We start from the raw sequence: 7,163 nt of genomic DNA, 5'->3' as shown, positions 1-7,163 counted from the left end.
GTCCCCACACCATTTCTCACCCTGCCACTTCAAGGCCTTTGCACCGTCTGGTTCCTCCACAGGGAAGCCTTTCCCAGGGACTCTCGAAGGGGGCGGCCCAGCCCCATGCCTGGCTCCTACTTCCCCCCAAACCTTCCTCCTTACCAGCCTGGACATTAGCTCGGGCAGTGCAGGGCTGAGCCTGTCCCCTCTCTGACTGGGTCCTCAGCACGCAGCAAATGTTTGTTCCCTTAGTGTTTCTGTTGGCACTGGGACGTGATGACGATGACTGGGGACCACTACCATCTGCGTTTATTCTTACTGATCACCTGATGGTGGCGGGTGGGGGCGGGGGCGGGGTGGGGGTGCTGTGAGGAAACTGTGGCACAGAGAGGTGGGATCGTGTGCCCAAGGTCACACGGCTGGTGAGTGGTGGCACCCAGACCATCCCCAGCAAGCTGGGGTCACGCTCTCACCCTATTCCACGCTCCTCATACAACACCCAGCACGGCACTACAGCAACATTTACTGCTAAACTGAGGAACAAATGAAAGCCTGAACGAAAGCTGCCCTGCTTAAAGAAGGAGCCATCCTGCTGATCTGAAGCGACAGCCAAGAGCCTTACACATTTGAGTGACATGTAACAGCCCCTCCGTGTATCAGATGGATGTCAGGGGACAGTCCCCGAGCACAGAGCTGTCCCCTCTGGAAAGAGCTGGCAGTCAAAGGGCCTTTGTGCAGGTTTAATGAACAAACTCCTCTTGACCACACTACAGGGAGAGTCCCTTTCATTGGTGTTTAAGAACTTGTATATATTGTCCACTGCTGTATTATTTTAATATCCTTCTTAAAAACAGTTTACTGAAAAAAAATTGAGTATAACAAGAGAATAGACACAAAGGTGTCCTGGAAAAGGAACGTACACTGTGGGAGCCAGTCAGGTCCCCTGCTCATCACGGCTAAAAGGAAGTGCTCACCCCTCACACCAAATGGTTCACTAACAGCTCTCGAAGCACAAAAGTGAAAATATCATGTCCCTGCGGAGGGGGCCCCTACATTCCCCAGGATCAGGCAGGAGGGACTTTCTGGGCGGCTCCCTGACTCCTGCCAGCTCACTCCTCTTAGCCCCAGTGACCTCGAACCCCACCCTCGGGGCCTCCTCCCTTCTGGCAGCCAAGCACCAGCCAGTCTCGCCTCCCCGGGCTGCTGCGTCTCCCCCAGGCTCCGTCACCTGCTCTGTCCTGTCGCTCGTCACGTGCCTCAGCTCTTCCCATCACTGTCCCTTTCTTTTCTGCTGGACACTCTCCTTGAACGACCTCATCTATTCACCCATCTCTACATCTCAGGAGAGAATTTCTCTCCACGTCCCTGAATATTTCCAAGTGTCCCCCCGGCCCTTTCAACTCAGCATGTTTAAAATCCAATTTCTTATCTTCATCCCGAAACTTGCTCCCATTTCCTGTGTTTACCATCTCTGCTAACGGCATCACCTCCACCCAGTCACCCAAGAAGAACACCTGGGGGGTGAGTCCTGTGGTCCTAGAATGGTGCACTGTCATTCTCCCCATCTTACAGATGAGCACACAAGAGGCCAAGAGGTGCGGGATTTGCCCAAGGACACACAGTGGTGCAGCGGGGATTTGAAACCAGAAGACTTTCTCCTCTCTGTTATAAGCTCCAGGACCCCATGTGAGGCCATCACATGATGAGCTCTTTCAACAACCCCCCCAGGCTCCACATCCAGCCTGACCTCCTGGCCACCATGACACTTACCTTTCTCAAACAGGTCTAGATGTGCCACCTCCCCATCAGCCCCACTGCCGGAGTTCAGGGCCCTGTGACCCGAGGGCACCCACCAGCCCCCCAGGGCCACCCGGCCCCCCAGCCTTGCTCCAGGATGCCCCGCTCGCCCTCTAGCCCAGCAACACCTCTCCTATGCCAGGCCCCTGCCTTGACCCTCCCTGTTCCCCATCTCCTGGGAAACTCCCACTTCACTTCTCCAGGCAGGTCAAGGATGACCTCCTCTGAACACAGTGGGGCAGGAGTCAGGGGTGGAGGAAGGGGGAGAGGCTCCCGCTGCACCCACACCTCTCTGTGTTGTCTGAACTTTCTATCCATGTACTCTTCCAGTGCCAAGTGCCCCCAGCTCCCCGCCCCTTTCTCTTCCTTTCTTTGTAATGCCAAGAGGTAGGATAATGAATTATTTATCTCTGTTTTTTATATACTTATATAAAATATAAGTATATATATACTTATTACTTAAAATATAAGTAAATACATATTATATATATATTATATATATATTATATATATATATAAATATATATTATATATATATTACTTAAAATATAAGTAAATATATACTTATATACTTATAAGCATTTAAAAAAAGCATTTAAAAAAATAAATGCTATAAATTAAAAATACTTAAGAAAAATGTTGTTTTATAATAACTTACATGGGAAAGAATCTGAAAAATATATGCGTAACTGAATCACTTTGCTGTATACCTGAAACTAACACAACACTGCAAATTAACTATACTTCAATTGAAAAAAAGAAAAGAAAGAAATGAAAAGAAAAATGTTGTTTCCTAGCCTCCACTCTGCCCTCCAGGGGAAATAAGTACCTGTTCCCCACGCTTGTCCAGCGCGCATGCCTGCCCTTCTCAGCACACAGATCATGGAGGACAGGATGCTGCTGCTCACTGGACTCACAGCCCTGCTCTCACTGAAGGGGCCTTCTTTCATCTATTTTAGCATCTGAGGTGCTCCACACGGTGGGGGTGCCCGAGAAGGCACAGGCTTTGGTGCCACAGGACTGGCCACTCTGTCGGGGCCTGTGGTTGATGCCTGTCTGCGCAGAGCCCCCAGGTGCCTCCCGTGGACAGTCAGGACCCCTGCTGCAGGGCTTCTGGGAGAACTGAATAAAATCCAGCAGAGGCCTATATAAACCATAAGGCCCGGCAGAGCTTGGTAAAATGTCTGTTGGCATAAAGGGTGGGTGGCACTCAGACTGTGTGCCACCCACGTCCACCCAGGAGCACCTGAGCAGAAGGTAAGCTCCCCCTGCCTGCAGGCTGAGCTGCAGGGCCCCCTAGCCCGATGGTTCTCCCACGACCCCTGAGCAGCCTGTAGCCTCCCCCAGGCAGGCCCCACTGGGCAGCGGGCCAGGGGTACGTGGACACTTTCAAGACCAGCAAAACCACTGCAGCCCAAAAAGGGAACTTGCAGAACAGGGAAGAGAACCATGTATCTCCCCTCTTCCCTCCGAGGCAAGCACAAATGGCCAGGGTTCCCGAGAAACGGTTTCAAGCCCATGCTCAGAATTCACCTCTTTTAAAGGCTTCTGAAAAAGGGTCCTATTTTCCCTTACCCTCCATCAGCTAAGAGTGAATTTTCCTTTCCTCCATTTTAAAACCACGGCCAGTTTTCTGTTTTGTTTTTTAAAATGAGGAAGCTCTTTTTACACTGATAGGAAAAGATTTCAAGACATATTAGGTCAAGACATATTCAAGAAGGGAAACTAGATAAAAATTATTTTTTAAAAAAGCAAGGAGTAGACAATTGTGCAGATCCTTCACAATGTATACGGATATCAAATCATCACTTTGCACACTTTAAATACATTACAATTTTATTTGTCAATTATACCTCAATAAAGCTGGAGGGAAAAAAAGCAAGGAGCAGTGTAGACAGTAGTGTATATGAAAAGGAGGGGGAAGCAACTACAGGCACTCTGTGCTTCTGAAGGTCACAGGAAACGGAAGGCAGTAACGCCTGCAGGGACTGCATGCTGGACGGAGCAGCACAGTCTGGCCCAGGGAGACATTTTCTCTGTATACCAAGAAAAGGTATCATGAGAAAAGTGCCTTTTGAATTTTTTTTTTTTTTGGAAAACGTTTGTAATGCAGCATTGTAAAAATACTGCATGGTGGTCTGCTTCGAAAAGAGGGAGAGATAACGGCACCTTTTGAATTTTGAACTGTGTGCCTATATTACCTGTTCAAAACAAAAGACAAACACAATAAAAACTGTGGCTAAAGCTGGGGCTGTCGGGTCCTCTAAGACACAGTGGTGGCACCTCCTGGCCGCCAAATACCGACACCTGAAGAACTCCGATTAGGGACAATCTCAGCTTCAGGTCAGACACAAATTGTCCCTCCCCCACCTCACTTTGCTCTTCTTAAACTGACCATTTGTTACCCTTTCCTGCCAAAACACGGTGTGGCTGTAAAACTCAAACTGATGGGGCAAGCAGACATGGCCCCAGCATTGGCGCTCAGAGTCTAGTGGACAGAAATAAAGATGACTTTAAGTATTCCAATAGGAATAATTTAAGTTTATGTGTATCTTCCCAAGGGGATAAATCAAGCTCTAAAGAGAAAAAAAGTTTGATGCACAAAGGATGCTCTTCACAATGTTATTTAAACTCAATAAAACCTAAATGTTTCCTTTAGGGAAATGGCTTAGTCAACCAGTAGAGCACTTGCATTCACTGCTAATGATGATTCAGAAGACCACATAAAGTATGAAAAAACCCTTAAGGAATTAACATTAAGAGAAAAGGAAGGGTCTGAAATTACATAAAGTACAATTACAGACATGTGGAAACACACATAGCCATCTGGGGCAGAGAGGCTGACGGTGGCCCCGTGACGGCCACCTCCTGGCGTTCATGCCCTCCTGTGATCCCTTCCCTTTGAGTGTGGCAGAACCTGTGACTTGCTCCTGACCAACAGAATACGGCAAAGGTGACAGGATATACGGGACTGTGTGTGCATGATTATGAGATTGTAGCACACATCGTGCTGGAGTTGCTATCTTCCTGCCTGACTTGAGTCTTGAAATCAGCCGTGTTGGTGAGTCCCACAGGGCCAGGAACTGGGCGGCTCCAGGAGCTGAAAACAGTGGCCCTTTAATAGCCAGGAAGAAACAAGAGCCCTCAGTCCTGCAGCTTCAAGGAGATGAATTCTGCCAACAACCTGGTGAACTTAGAAGTGGATCCTTCCGGGACTTCCCTGGTGGTCCAGTGGTTAAGAATCCACCTTCCAATGCAGGGGACGCGGGTTCAATCCCTGGTCGGGAACTAAGATCCCACATGCCAAGGGGCAACTAAGCCCATGCACTGCAACTACTGAGCCCTTGTGCCTCAGCTAGAGAGCCCACGTGCTGCAAACTACAGAGCCCATGCGCTCTGGAGCCCGTGTGCCACAACGAAGGGCCTGCCTGCTGCAACTAAGACCCGACGCAGCAAAAAAAAAAAAGTGGATCCTTCCCAGTCAAGCCCCAGATGATACTGCAACCCCAGCTGACACCTTGTCTGCAGCCTAGTGAGACCCTGAGCAGGGAAGCCAGCTAAGCTGTGCCCAGACTCCTGACCAACTGAAATGGTGAGATAATAAACAAGTGCTAGTTTAAGCCACTAATTTTGTGGGAATATTGCTACACAGCAATAGAAAATGAAGCATACATATGAAACTGTTTGGAAGAAAACATACTGAAATGCTGATAGGGGTTACCCAAGTGTTTGGATTAGGGGTATTTTTTTCCTCGGTCCCAAATAGCCTCTAGTAGGCTTACAATACCCACACAGTATAACAATGAAAAGTTTTAAAGGAGATACTGGATATAAAAACGCTTGTCAAGTCTGCACCCTTCACCTACACCAGGTCCTGGGTCCCTCCCTGTGCAGAAGCCAGAGGCTGAGCCCATGACGTAGCCTCACCCCCAGTCGAGTCGACCTCATCTTGAAACGTTTTCTCCATCTGGGCCAGGTGTGGCTCAGTGAACAGCTGAGACTCGTGTTGGAAGTCGGATGTCTGGCTAAGGGAGACGGATGGTGTCGGGGAGCTGAGAACCTCCTTGTTCTTCTGGGACCCACCTGCAGAGGACACCTGGAACACAGCTGACTACAGGAACCAGGCCCTGAGAGGGGTGATTTCCTGAGCTGAACAGTTTCAGCACATCTTATTGAAAGAGCACACCTTTGGGGTAGGTAGTGTTGTGGTGTGTTACTTACTGATGCAAACAAGTAAGTCTTTAACCACTTTTAGGCCTAGGAAGCCCAAGGAAGATCTAGACCACTTCTCCTGACTCTGGGGAGTTAACTACTGTTCCCCTTTTACAGACGCCACGACTGAGGCTCAGCGAGGTTAGCAGACACAGCCAAGGCCCCACCTCACACATCACAGGACTCGACAAGGTGCTTCAGTTAAGTAACTATATAGTTTCAAATCTTCAGTGGTCAGAACTCAAGAGCCCAAGGAATCCAGCTCCATCTTCTCCAGCCAATGTGATTCTGTGCTGACCAGCCCAGACACCCCGGATCAGGTCAGCTCACCTGTGCACGACAGCCAAGCTCACGCAGTCCCCTCCATCGGGGGCTCCCGGCTTCCGCCACCTCCTGCTCACCTTCCCGCATTCTCCACCCAGCCTTCCCCATCCCCCCAGCCCTCAACAAAGCTTCCCCTCTGCCACCCCTACACGTGACTCATTTTGACCCTTAGCACAGTGTTGCAGGTTCCTGAAGACTCAGGTCATCAAAGGCCACCTCCCCCAAAAGACTCCAGGTGTGGACTATGTGATAACCATTGGGTGTTGCCCACTGAAATGCACTGCTTTGGGCCTTGGGCAGTCAAGAAGACTTTGGTTCAGAAAGTCAAAAGACAAGGTGGAGTTTGGACTACTCACTCTCCCCACCCCAGTCGCACCAAACGCAGTGCTCCTCCAACTGTGAACTTTCCCTCATTCCCTCAGGGTCTACGCACATTCGCTGAGTGCCAGGCACTGTGGACACACCATCGAACAGAGTGGAGACCTGCCTTCATGGAGCCCAACAGATGAGCTAGTTAATGCTCTCACCAGCCACGCAGGCCCCGAGGTTGGAAATCCCACCACCATCTTTGGTTCTTCCCTCTGCCTCCCTTGCATTCTTACTGTCCTTCCTATTGATTCTTACTATGATCCATCTCCTATATCTAAACCCTCCTCTCCCACATCCCTGCCCCACCCTAAACCCTAGCCTTTTGCTGGGACAAGTACAATGACCTTCCCCAACTGGGACCAGAATTTGGTCTTCCCTTCAAATCCACCTCCCAAAACACTCGCACAAATTATCTTTCTGGAAGGCAAATCTGATCATGACTCGACCCCAGCTGACACTTTCCAGGCTACTCCCATCAT

This window comes from Leucopleurus acutus, assembly GCF_964270905.1.
Source record: "Leucopleurus acutus genome assembly, chromosome: 16".
Lineage (NCBI taxonomy): Eukaryota > Metazoa > Chordata > Mammalia > Artiodactyla > Delphinidae > Leucopleurus > Leucopleurus acutus.
The sequence above is the reverse complement of the archived record's forward strand: the minus strand, read 5'-3'. Positions refer to the sequence as shown.